A 13,215-nucleotide genomic window follows, 5' to 3' on the forward strand; every position below is an offset into this window, starting at 1 on the left:
TCCCATATAATACAACTAGGTAAATACAACTAGGTAAATAAATACACACACATGAATTTAAAATTAAACTTAATGCCAAAAGATACAAAGGTCACTACAAGCATAGCTCTCTTCCTGTAAAATACAATTAGGTAAATACAACTAGGTAAATACACACATGACAGTCAAAGTGACATAAGAACATATAAGTACATAAGAATGATGGAGACTGCAAGAGACCATAAGGCCTACATTAGGCAGCTCCGTATCCATCGCCATCTGTCATCCCCATCCATAAAGTTGTCTAATTGTTTCTTAAAACAACTGATAGTTTCAGCGCTTACTACATGGCTAAGTCTATTCCATTCATCAACCACCCTAATAGTAAACCAATTCTTGCCTATTTCCTTCTTAAATCTAAATCTGTCCAGTTTAAAACCATTACTGCGAGTCCTGCCCTGTTATTTTAATATGATGACCTTGTTCGCATCACCATTGTTAAAGCCTCTGATCCACTTGAACACCTCTATTAGATCACCCCACACTCTGCACCTTTCCAGAGAGTGTAAGTCAAGGTGCCTAAGCATCTCTTCGTAAGGCAAATTTCTGACTCCATGTATCATATTGGTCATTCTTCTCTGTACTGATTCTAGTGAATTGATGTCCATTCTGTAGGACGGAGACCAAAACTGTACAGCATAGTCAAAGATGGGTCTAAATATTGCTAGACAGAGTTTAATAATTACCTCTGCACATCTATTTGTTACCGTCCTAGTAATGAAACCTAATGCTCTGTTAGCTTTATTCCCAGCGCTAATACACTGTTTCCTGGTTTTAAGGTCTGGACTCACTAGAACTCCCAAGTCTCTCTCGTACTCAGTTTTCTCTAAAAGCATGTTATCTAAGCAGTATCTATTTTCGAGGTTGTGTAGCCCTACGTTTAACACGCTACACTTAGATATATTGAAGTTCATTTGCCATTTCACCAACCATGTGAACAATTTGTTAAGATCATCCTGCAGAATCTCTGCGTCGTCTCCTGACCTAATTAGGCGTCCTATTTTAGTGTCGTCTGCAAACTTACTAACATTACTATTTATCCCATTGTCTAAGTCATTTATGTACATAATGAACAACAAGGGGCCCAAAACCGAGCCCAGGGGGACCCCACTAGTAACATTGCCCCACCTAGATTTTACTCCATTTATGGTGACCTGCTGTTTTCTGTTACTAATCCAAGTTCTAATCCATTCTGAAACTTTTCCTCCTATGCCATGGGGTTTGATTTCATTTAGTAGTCTCTGGTATGGCACCTTGTCGAACACTTTGCAAGTCAAGGTAAATAACAAATGACAATGAAGATTGGACTCTGAAAGTTGTATGAGCTTCTTTGCAGATGATGCAAATTGTTGAAAAAACTGAACACTATAGAAGATTGTGAGTCGCTGCAGAGTGATCTCTATAAAGTATGGGAATGGAGTAGGAAGTGGGAGATAGAATTCAATATTGAGAAGTGTAGTATAATGGAATTTGAAAGAAGCAAAAAAGAATAGTGGGATCATATAAATTGGGAGAGGAAGAAATTAAAAAAGTAGAAAATGAGAAGGACCTGGGAGTCATTATTATGAATAATATGTCACCTGAGAAACATATAAACAAAATTTTTGGAGAAACTTATAATTTGATAAGAACAATCAAAGTGGCATTTACATACCTGGATGAAGAAATGGTGAAGAAAATACTAGTCACTTTGATAAGACCAAGATTGCAGTATGTAGCGACAAAGCGGTCACCTAGTACAAAAAAAATTATAACAAAATTTCAAAGAATACAAAGAGCAATTACGAAATTGGCACCAACACTCTCAGAACTATCATATGAAGAGAGACTAGCAAAACTTGAGCTACAGACATTAGAGCAAAGAAGAGAGAGAGGAGACTTGATAACTATTTATAGAATCATGAGGGGCATAGAAACTATTGATAGAGAGGATCTAATAATATGGGTTAGTAGAGAAACAAGAGGACATGGAAAAAAAATCAAGAAAGACAGTTACAGAAGAGACCTGAAAAATAACAGCTTTCCCCACAGGATAATAGATGTTTGGAACAAGTTAGATGAAAATGTGGTGTGTGCAAAAACGATACACGAATTTAAGAACAGTCTAGATAAAATGAGATATGAAGACGGGACACCACGAGCATAGCTCCCCTTCCCGTAAAATGCAACTAGGTAAAATAGGTAAATACACATACACACACTGGACACCGAAGCAAAAGGAAGTGCAGCGATTGAGTGCCTACCTAGCAGTTTTGTCACCGACACGAAGGAAACTAGTTGTTATTGTGCGGGATGTGTAGGCTATGTTTCTTGTGTGACCAATAAAGTAAAATCCAGTTGTTGAAATAAGTATAGTTTGGCACAATGGTGAAAGAAAAGGAAGAAAGAATAGTAAACGAACCAATGAAGAGAGGCCTGGAAAGTAAAGTGGAAAGTCCAAGAGGTGTCATCCCCAAAAAAACATGTTAGATAGATACTCCAAGGATAAACCAAAGGTGGGAGAACAACAGTTTTTCTGGGTTTCAAAGAAATCCAGGAGAAACAGGTAAAAGCTTAGATATAGATAGAGAAGTTAGATATAGTAATGCATTAAGAAATCGTGAAGTAAACAAATTATTGGAAGAAATCATAGATTTAAAATTGGACTACCGAGCTGTACTTAGGGAATTGATTACTTTGCATAAGAGTAATGAGCAAACGATTAAAGAATTAAGTGACCTAAATAGTGAAATTGATATCCTCAAAAGAGAAAACAAAAGAATGAAAAATGAGGACAAAAATAAAAATGAAGAACTGAAAAAGGTCAAAGAGTCAATTATAGAAACAGACCTCATTGAAATAAAAAATCAATGGAAACAAGAACAGTAAAATAAAAAAATATCTTTTAGAGAAATTGTACAAAAGCAGATGGAGGAAAATACAAAAGAAACAGTTATGAAAGTAATTAAAGAAAAGGAAAATGGGGTGAGAGATACAGATGACAAAGGTAAGTGCATTGTGGTCCATGGTATCCAGGAAAAACATGATATGTATAAATACCAGAGAGAAAAGGAGAAGTAAATAGCTGAGGAAATTTTGAAAGAAATACAAGATGAAGGGCAAACTTTTCATAAGGAAATCGGCGAGATCCACAGGGTAGGCAAATATTCAAAAGATACACAACATAGACCTCTGAAAATAAAATTAAAAACTCAAATGATGGCTGAGGAGGTATTATTGAAACCAGTTAAATTGGTAGACAGTAAGAAATTCAAACATATATGGATAAAAAAGGAAATGCGTGATGAGGAATAAGAGAAAGACAAAGCTCTCAGAATTTAAGCCAATGATAGAAATGAGAAAAGAACAGACAAAAAAAAAAAGACAAAAAAAAAAAGGAGAGTACTGGACTTGAGACTGAAAAATGGTACATCAAAAACATTTAAACTTTAACCAATAAAGAAAAGAAAATATGAAACTAAAAGTGGCATACACAAATATCGATGGCATGATCTCTGGAGTTGAACTAAATGACTATCTAGAAACAGAGAAACCTGACATTATGGGAATTGGGGAGACAAAACTGATAGGACCTTTATCAACAAGTACAGTGGGACAAGGTCTATACAACCACTGGGTGAAAAATAGAATAGACAAGCAGGGAGGAGACGTCATGATATTGACCAAAAAGGGTCTAAATGTGAGAAAGATTAATGAAGGCAAAGGTAATGTAGAATTAATTATGATCAAAATTGTAAACTGAAAGATGAAAAGCAGAAAATTTGTAGCAGTGTATGTACCACCAAAAACACAGGCTTGGTCAGATAGCGATTATTCTAAACTACTGGAAGACACAATGAATATGCTAAATGAGTTACTGAAAGAGGGTGGTAACATAGTAATCATGGGCGATTTTAATGCAAAGGATATAATCTGGGAAGAAATGATAGTAAAAGGGGAAGAAGAACTTTGGAACAACATTCTACTGAATATGACCATCAAATACACCCCAGCACAATGGGTAAAGGAAAATACTGGATATAGAAACAATGAGGAACTGCCAAAACTAGACTTAATATTAACTTCTGAACCAGATATAGTGAACAAATTGGAAAGAGTGACCATATACAAATAGAGTTTGAATTAAAAGAACGAAACAATGTACCGTAGGTAGGAATGATAAACATAGAGAAGGAAGATTAATGTACAACAAAATGGATTTTGTAAAACTAAGAAAAATTTTCCAAATCCAAATGGCAAACATATATAAAACTTTGGAATGAATATGTGAATATACGCATGAAAGAAAAAAGAAATTATGAAAAATATATTATAGATAAATGAAAGGATCAACCGAAACTCTTTTACAGATATATAAATGACAAATTAAAGGATGTAGATGAAATAGTACAACTGTGTGAAGGAGATAAAGAAGATATAGATGAAGTTATGATCAGACAATTTAGGTCTGTTTTTATAATTGAGAGATCACAATTTTGGGAAGATGGAAAACAAGAAAGATCCCCTAAAATGAAAGAAATAAAGGTAACACAGAAAGAAATAAGAGACCAAATAAAGAACCTAGATGTTAGGAAATTGCATGGACTGGATGGAATTGCAAATTGGATACTGAAAGAGTGTATAGACGAACTGACAGATATTATTCAAGATCATAGACTTTTCACTCAAAGAAAGAAAAGTACCACAAGATTGGAAAGATGCAAACATAGTACCAATATATAAAGGAGGAAACAAAGACGATCCTACAAACTTCAGACCAGTATCCCTTACAAACACAGTAGCAAAAATATGTGAAAAAGTTATCAGAAACAAATGGACCAAACACTTGGAAGAAAATCAAATAGTAATCACTAAACAATTTGGCTTTAGAAGTGGAAGAACATGTACCACACACTTAATATGCTTTTACTCAAGATATATTGAGATAATACAAGGTGATGCCTGGGCAGATTGCACCTTCTTGGACTTGCAGAAGGCATTTGACAAAGTACCACATAAAAAATTAATAAGAAAAATTGAAATAATAGGAGAAATACAAGGTAAGCTACTAGAATGGATGAAGGATTTCTTAAATGGGAGAAAAATGAGAGTGGTACTTAGAGACAAAGATTTGAACTGGGAAGATGTGAAAAGTGGTGTCCCCCAAGGCTCCTTTAATGTTTGCCATACATATAAATGATATGGATGAGGGAGTGAATTGTCACATGAACTTCTTTGCTGATGATGCCAAATTACTCAAGAGAGTAAGAACAGAAGATTGCAGGTTGCTACAAGAGGACCTGGACAAAATATGGGAATGGAGTCAGAGATGTGAGATGAACTTCAAAATTAAGAAATGTAGCATAATGGAATTTGGAAAAAAGCAATAAATAAATAAATAAATAAATAAATAAAATATTGGGTCAATATAAATTGAAAAATAGGAAGTAAAAAAAAAAAAAAAAAAAAAAAAATCTGAAAGGGACCTGGGAGTGATCATCTCAAGTGACACCTGATAAACATGTCAATAAATTATTTGAAGAGACTTTTAGCTTATTAACATCAATGAAAGTACCCTTTGACTACATGGATGAAGTAATGGTAAAGAAAATGGTGGTTACACTAGTAAGACCTAAATTAGAGTATGCTGCAACACTATGGGCACCTAGCACAAAAAAGAACATAAGAAAATTAGAAAGAATCCAAAGAGCAGTGACAAAATTGGCACCTAAATTATAAAATTTGACATATGAACAAATATTGGAGAAATTACATCTATCAACACTGGAATTGAGACTATTTACAGAATTATGAAAGGGATGGAAATTCTTGATAGAGATGACTTATTAAAATGGGATAGAAGAGAAACAAGAGGACACAAAAAGAAGGTAAAGAAGGACAGTTACAGAAGAGACCTGAAAAAGAATAGCTTCCCACATTGAGTGATTGATGTCTGTAACAAACTAAATGGAAAAACAGTGGGTGCCAAAACTATACACTATTTTAAGGATAAATTGGATGCAGAGAGATACAAAAATGTGTCACTATGAACATAGCTCTCATCCCATAAAATACAACTAGGTGAATATACATACACACACACACACACACACATTACACGACTCAGTGGCATGGTCGATAGAGTCCCTGACTGTCACTATGGTGGTCCAGGTTCGAATCCTGCCCAGGTCTGAAATAATTTTAGTATCGCTACGCTTCATGTTGTTACTCCAACTCTCGTGGGCAGGGAGTTAGCGGTGTGTGCGTGTAAGGTCACAGCATTATCCATAGATCGGTCATACGACCTCTGAGCTCTCTTATGGGAGGGAGATAGCTGTTGATCACGAATCCAGCATGTGATCCAAAGACCAAGGTGAATACACACACACACACACACACACACATATATCTATATCTATATCTATATCTATATATATATATATGTATATATATACATATATATATGTATATATATATATATACATACCAAGGGCTTTTCCCCCTTATATAGGAGGTAGCTAAGTCAAAAGTCTCACACCCACTACCAGCCATTTCACTCCCATCCACCATGCTTTCCTCCCTCTCATCTTAGCTCATTATGGATGATGGGCCATCCATGTATCCTCCCACTGCTCTTGATCAGAGGCAATGCAGCAAGACATGGTATATCCATGGCAAGGCCGCTTCACTTAATTGGTGACAACCCCTCTCCATCCCCTTCATGTGGAAAACGAGAAGACCTTAACCACTTCAGTACGGGACTTAAATCTCACGGGCAGCAGCCAATGCCAGCCGTATGACGTAACGAAATAATATTCGCATCATGAAATATAGTCGCCGCTTATATCGATCGTTCTCTCTTTCACCCGCGAATTTTGAAAACCACAGAGAATGGGATTCAGGGCGCCTTTGGGAGAATGTAAAAACACAGGGGTGACTACAATAAATATAATCAAGACGCCGATATGGCAGCGTCACGAATCCACTTGCTCCTCATGACGCCTACGTGTGCGGCACCGTATGGAAGGGGTTAAATTGGACTTCTACTGTCATACAATGCAAAAGGAGACTTGATCAATTTTGGGCCAATCAGGAGACTAAATTTAATTTTAAGGAAAGTCTTATACTAATGGACACACCTGGTCGAGGACACAAATCAGAGGCCTGATCTACTCAAGTTGAAAGTGATCTCTGGACATATAGGTCACATTTCCTACTTCCATTATCTATGTAAGACTGCAGAAGGGAAGGTATAACTGCTCATATTATAATACAATGACTTCTAATTGATATGGTGTGGGCGTGTGGAGTGAATATCAAGAAAAATTTTACTCACAAGAATATCATAATCAGTGCACACTGAATTCTGAGTGAACTTGATGAATTTTTTATTTTCCTACCAAAGAAGACTGAATGAAGACCCATCCCCTAATAAGAATATAAGAACAATGTAAGCAAATAAGATACACACGTTGATAAACATAAAGATGCTTGCCAGTCTTAACTTTTCTTTCAATCACTATCAATGTTAATACTAATTTGCGGTAGTTATATATGGAGCTCACAATACTCTTAATGATAAGAGGTAGCCAACGATAAAGTTAAAGATTGCAGCTGTGAGACTAGTGTATATCTTTATGATATACCAAAATAATTGCCAGTCTCTATTTTCTAAAAATCGCTACCAACACTACTTTTATTTTGTGATACTTATATATAGGGTTGAAAATACTTAAAGATAAGAGATAAAGGTAAGAACTGCAGCAGTGAGACCTGACCTGACCTAACCTATCCCCTTGGCCTTGGTAAATATAAAGATGTACACTCAATTTTTCTTAAATAGCTATTGACACTACTGTTATTTGCAGTACTTATAACTGGGATTAAAAACACGCAGAATGATATGAGCTAACCGAATATTTAGGTAATTGCGGTTGCTAAGCTGGCAAACATCTTGATAAATACCCACATATCTACCCCTGTTCAGAATGCAAATTACACTACCAAACGGTACGTGAAGTGTACCAAATGCCAAAAATAAACACACAACGCATTCACTAAGCTACTTTACCCCTATATGATTTCACTTACAAATTCAAGAAAGGTACACTTGTTTAGCCTGCACAAAACACAGCCACGAAAACAAGCTCTTGAAATAGATGAAAGATTGCAACTCAAGGCTTCAAAGTCTATGACGTCATATGTAAATAAACAATGCCAGGAACTTGAAGAATTATGGAGTGAAACATAAGTAGATAGTGACAATGATGAATTGACGGTAGGGAAATTCTTATTCGGGAAAGCAAAAATAGATGTTAATTTGAGACACTACTCAAAATATGGTAAGCAAGAGAAAAGATGGAGGCGGGCGGAATATAAACGAAGGAAACAAAACAAAAACATTTAGGATAAGATTATTCTCGCGTTCGGAGTATGAACGAGGGAAACAAAACACAAACGAAACGCTTTATAATCAGTTAGGATAATAGATAGTTGTATATTCTCGCGGTCGGATATCCGGGTCCCTGACCTTGGCAACCAGGCCGCCATATTTGATTGGGGGAAAGCAACAACACACATGAGAGGTGCTCTCAGTTATATTCTAGTTGCAGGTTCTGTTAACATCATGCCTAAAAGCTGGTGTGTAATAGGATGTACCTCCAGTGTAAAGAAGAACAATATCTTGAAGTTCCATATGTGGTCACTAAGTGGGGATAGCCGTAGTGAATGGCTAAAAGCTATCAACAGGTTTGCACTGAGCCAGATGAGTCAGTGAATCAAAGAAATTTATGTGAACCTAAATAAAATCATATACGTGTTTGTAGTCTGCATTTTATCACTCGTCTGGGGTATTGGCTGCATTTTATTGTGGCAAAGTAGCATGTAGTTGATACTTTAGGGTCTATATGGGTCGCCACATATCATTTTGTCTATGATAGAGGAAAATTCTGTTCATTGAGAAATTATGACACTTTATACTACGACTGTCCCTCCGTTATGCTGTCCCCCAACCCCTTGTTGCTGTCTTGTACCATTTCTCTGAGTATTCATTTTCTGTTTTCGCCGACCCTGTGGTGGGGGAAGAGAATGCTACCACCAAGTCTTTCCACTTGAGTTGTAAAAGGCGAAAAAAAAAAAAAAAAAACGGGACGGGGACGGGATTAGGAGTCCTACTACCTGTAGACCCGAAAAGGGACATTCCTAAAACGAAAAGAAAAGGCATAAGAGGGTCTGGGAGTTTTCCAACCAGTACCCTAAGGTTTGGGTCCTTTAGGCTTGATTCACACTATCGGTCCGGTCGCGCTCCGCTCTCGGTCCGGTCCAATATTGTCTCATTAATTTCAATGGAAGCATTCACACTGGCGCTCTCGCTCCGGTTTCGCTCCGGTCACGGTTCCGTCAAAAGATATTTTTACTGGAGCGAGAGCGGAGCGTGACCGGACCGTGGGGGTCAGTGTGAACTCAGTTGCCACGGTCCTGCTCCTCCTGCTCCACTCCAGTCGAGATTCAGCCTTCATATAAGCAAGTAGTATTACTTTCTGTCCTACCAAACTATGTATAATCCAAAGGAAACACCACAATGGGATCATGAGGAAGATAAATGATAAAAATACGTTTTCTTTTTATTTATCACTGATACAATGACAATGCGTACAGCGAGGATATACATAAGCACCAACTGAATAAAATATAACCTACAAAACTTACTTTAATTTTGTGGATTCAGATGAAATGCTAATAGAATTAGTCAAAAGGTAAACCAGAGCTGTATGACCTGACTTCGCTGCACTACAGTGATAACGTGACGAAAAGAAGAAGCTGTGTTGAAATAAGCAGGCAACTGGGTTGTGAAGGTAAGAAATTCCATACAATAGCCTAATGTCCACTGTGGAAATGCATTTCCTATCCTCACTAAACAATTTTCCTATACAATAATGTTTGCATACTTATCATATTGCCAAGGTACTGAGAGAAAAAAAAATACACATTATTAACCGAAGAAAGAAATTCCATATGTATATTAACAACCTATTATCCACTGCGGAAATGCATCTCCTTAGATCACTCAACAAATATTTCTACACAAGTTTGTTTGTCTACTTATATTTTATCATTTTGCCAAGGCATTGAACCAGCTGGGGAGCTGAAATAATCTTTCAGTGTTTCTCTCACGCCAAAAGCTTCCTTTGTAGCATTCCCCCCTCTTCCTCTCATTGGACGTACTGTGTTTGATGGAGGCATGACAACAGTATCTGGTAATGCAACAGCATTTGGGTGTATCAGATTGTGAAGTATGCATGTTGTTGTAGTGATTGCATTAGCGTTAGAAGGCATAGCTTTAATTTTCCTTAAATATATTCTGAAGGTTTGCACTAGAATACCAAATGTGCACTCAACTATCCTCCTGGCTCTAGATAATCTATAATTAGAAATCCTCTTCTCTACCTTATGTTCAGTCTGTGAACCTGGGTAGGGCCTCATCAAATTTCTCTTCAGCGGGAAAGCCTCATATCCCACTATAACGTATGGTGCAAGCACATCAGTGCCAGGAAGTGCAGCATCTTCTTGTACATTTCAGGTCATCCTCAATTTTGGATAGTATTTTCTCAAATGTTCCTTTGTTCATTCTGAAATAGCTGTGGAATTTACTCTCATCATCAATAAGACGAGGATACAGAGTATGAAATTTTCCTTCAGTCTTCCTATCTTGCAACATAGGATGAACCCACAATTTCTTTCTTTTTCTATTTTGTTTTCCTTCTTCTTCATCAAGTGCAATAGCGATTATTGCCAACTCGGCGTCAGAAAAGTCACACATCCTTCGTAACTGATGGTAAGACTTCTACTGGTGTCGAGGGAGGGAGAATGACGGGAACGAGAGCGGACCGATAGTGTGAATACCTCAGAACCGAGAGCGTAGCGCGACCGGACCGATAGTGTGAATCAAGCCTTAATGTGCGTGGATGTGGTACAGATGAGAGTAAAAGGGAAGAAATAGGCAGTATGTTTGTGAGAAGAAAGATGGATGTGCTGGCTTTGAGTGAAACTAAAAGGAAAGGGCAACTGTGAGTTTGGGAGTGTAGCTGGGAGGTACTCAGGAGTGAAGAGGGGACAAGGGAGAGAAGAGGTGGCTATACTAGTAAGTGAAGAGATAAGTAAGCGGGTAGTGGAGTGGAAGGAGGTTTCATCAAGGTTGATGTGGATGAAGGTGAAGCTGGGAAGGGAGATGTGGGTTTTTGTAAGTGCATATGGACCTGGTAGTGAGAAGAGCGTAGAGGAAAAGGGGGCTTTTTGGGTAGATATGAGTGCATAGAGGGATTAAGGAGAAATGTAAATGTAGTTGTATTGGGAGCCCTTAATGCTAGGGTAGGAAATGAGCCAATAGGCGGAGTGATTGGGAAGTATGGAGTTCCAGGTAAAAATCGTAGTGGAGAAATGATGGTGGAGATGTGTCTTGAAAGAGAGTTGATGGTAGTAAAAACAGTGTTTAAGAAGAAAGTCAAGCATAAGTACACATGGGAGAGGGTAGTGGGTGGAAGGGTGGCAGATAGAGCGTTAATGGACTATATAGTGGTGACCAGGAGTATGGTAGGAAGAGTTAAGGATGTACATGTTCTAAGGGGAGAGAGTGGGGGAATATCAGATAATTTTCTGGTGGAAGGTAAAATGAGAGTGGAGAAAGAGGAAAAGGGCAGAAGGTAGGGAGGTACTTAGAGTGAACTGCTTAAATGAGAAAAAAAAAGGAGAGTGAGTTTAAGAAGAAACTGAAAGAGGAGTGGGAGGGAGTAAAAATAGAGTAGAACTAGGAGTGGAGGAGGAATGGGGATGGTTCAAGGAGGGAGTCATAAGGTGTGCAAAGATGGTGTGTGGAACAAGGAGGGCGGGAGGAAAAAGAAGGAAGGGAAGTGAGTGGTGGGATGAGGAAGCAAAGAAATGTGTAGAGGAGAAATGCAGGTATTCATAGATTGGCTGCAAATTAGGACGAGGGATTCGTATGAGAGGTACAAAGTAAAGAGAAGGGAAGCTAAGCATAAGATAAAGGACGCAAAGAGGAGAGCAGATGTGAAATGGGGTAAGAGTATGACAGAAATTTTTTAAAGCCATAAAAAGATGTTTTAGAAGGAAATTAAAGGAGAAAAAAGAGGCGAATTAAGTAGAGAAGAAAAGGTAAAAGGTGCAGATGGAGAGATGATAATGGAAGAGAAGGCAGTGAGAGGAAGGTGGGCAGAGTATTTTAGGGAGTTGCTAAATGTGATGGAGGATAGGGAGGGAAAGGTAGTTGCAGTGGGAAGCGCTAAGAAAATGAGAGTAATGAGTGAGGAAAATGGAGGAGAAATAGGGAAGGATGAAGTGAAAGCAGCTGTTAAGATGATGAGAGCAGGTAAGGCACCTGGATTGGGTGGATGCCATGCAGAATGTCTGAAGAAAGGAGGTACAGTTATGGTGGACTGGCTGGTGAGGTTGTTTAATGTTTGTAGAGAGGGTAGAGTGCCGGAGGACTGGAGGAGTGCCTGTATAGTTCCGCTTTACAAGGGAAAGGGGGACAAGTGTGAGTGTAGTAGTTACAGAGGGATCAGCTTGTTGAGTGTAGTTGGGAAGGCTTATGGGAGGATCTTGATTGAGAGGATTAGGAGAGGAACAGAAGGAGTAATTGGTGAGGAACAGTGTGGGTTTAGAAGAGGTAGGGGTTGTGTAGATGAGATTTTTGTGGTAAGACAGATATGTGAGAAAGCTATAGGAAAAGATAAGGATGTTTTTTGGGCTTTTATGGATCTGGAAAAGGCTTATGACAGGGTAGACATGAAGGCACTGTGGAAGGCACTGCAGATATTGTATATGGGATAGGAGGAAAGCTGTTATGAGCAGTCAAGATTTTTTACGAGAGTAGTAGAGCTTGTGTTAGGATTAGAAATGGAGAGAGTGAATGGTTTGAGGTAAAGGTGGGACTTCGTCAAGGATGTGTTATGTCGCCCTGGCTGTTCAATCTTTACATGGATGGGGTGGTGCGAGAGGTGAATGCAAGGGTAGTGGGTCAGGGGCTGGAGATGATTAAAGTAAATGGAGAAAAGTGGGAGGTGAGCCAGTTGTTTGCTGACGACACTGCGCTTGTAGCAGGATCATAGGAGGGACTGAGGAAGTTAGTGTCAGAGTTTGAGAAGGTGTGTGAAAGAAGGAAGCTCAAGATAAATGTGGGTA

At 38.2% G+C, this 13,215-nt stretch overlaps 1 protein-coding gene across 1 annotated transcript in view; it reads right to left on the reverse strand.

Moving 5' to 3' along the window:
* The window catches only part of LOC143030973 (uncharacterized), a 31,955-nt gene extending 23,573 nt beyond the window's left edge, over positions 1-8,382 (reverse strand). The window contains exon 1 of the mRNA XM_076194279.1: positions 8,110-8,382. The gene's annotated coding sequence lies outside the window, so the exon portion shown is untranslated. The remainder of the gene's footprint in view (positions 1-8,109) is intronic.
* Positions 8,383-13,215: the final 4,833 nt, after the last annotated feature.

Source organism: Oratosquilla oratoria, chromosome 12 (assembly GCF_046742065.1).
Source record: "Oratosquilla oratoria isolate Oo_2021 chromosome 12, ASM4674206v1, whole genome shotgun sequence".
Taxonomy (NCBI): domain Eukaryota; kingdom Metazoa; phylum Arthropoda; class Malacostraca; order Stomatopoda; family Squillidae; genus Oratosquilla; species Oratosquilla oratoria.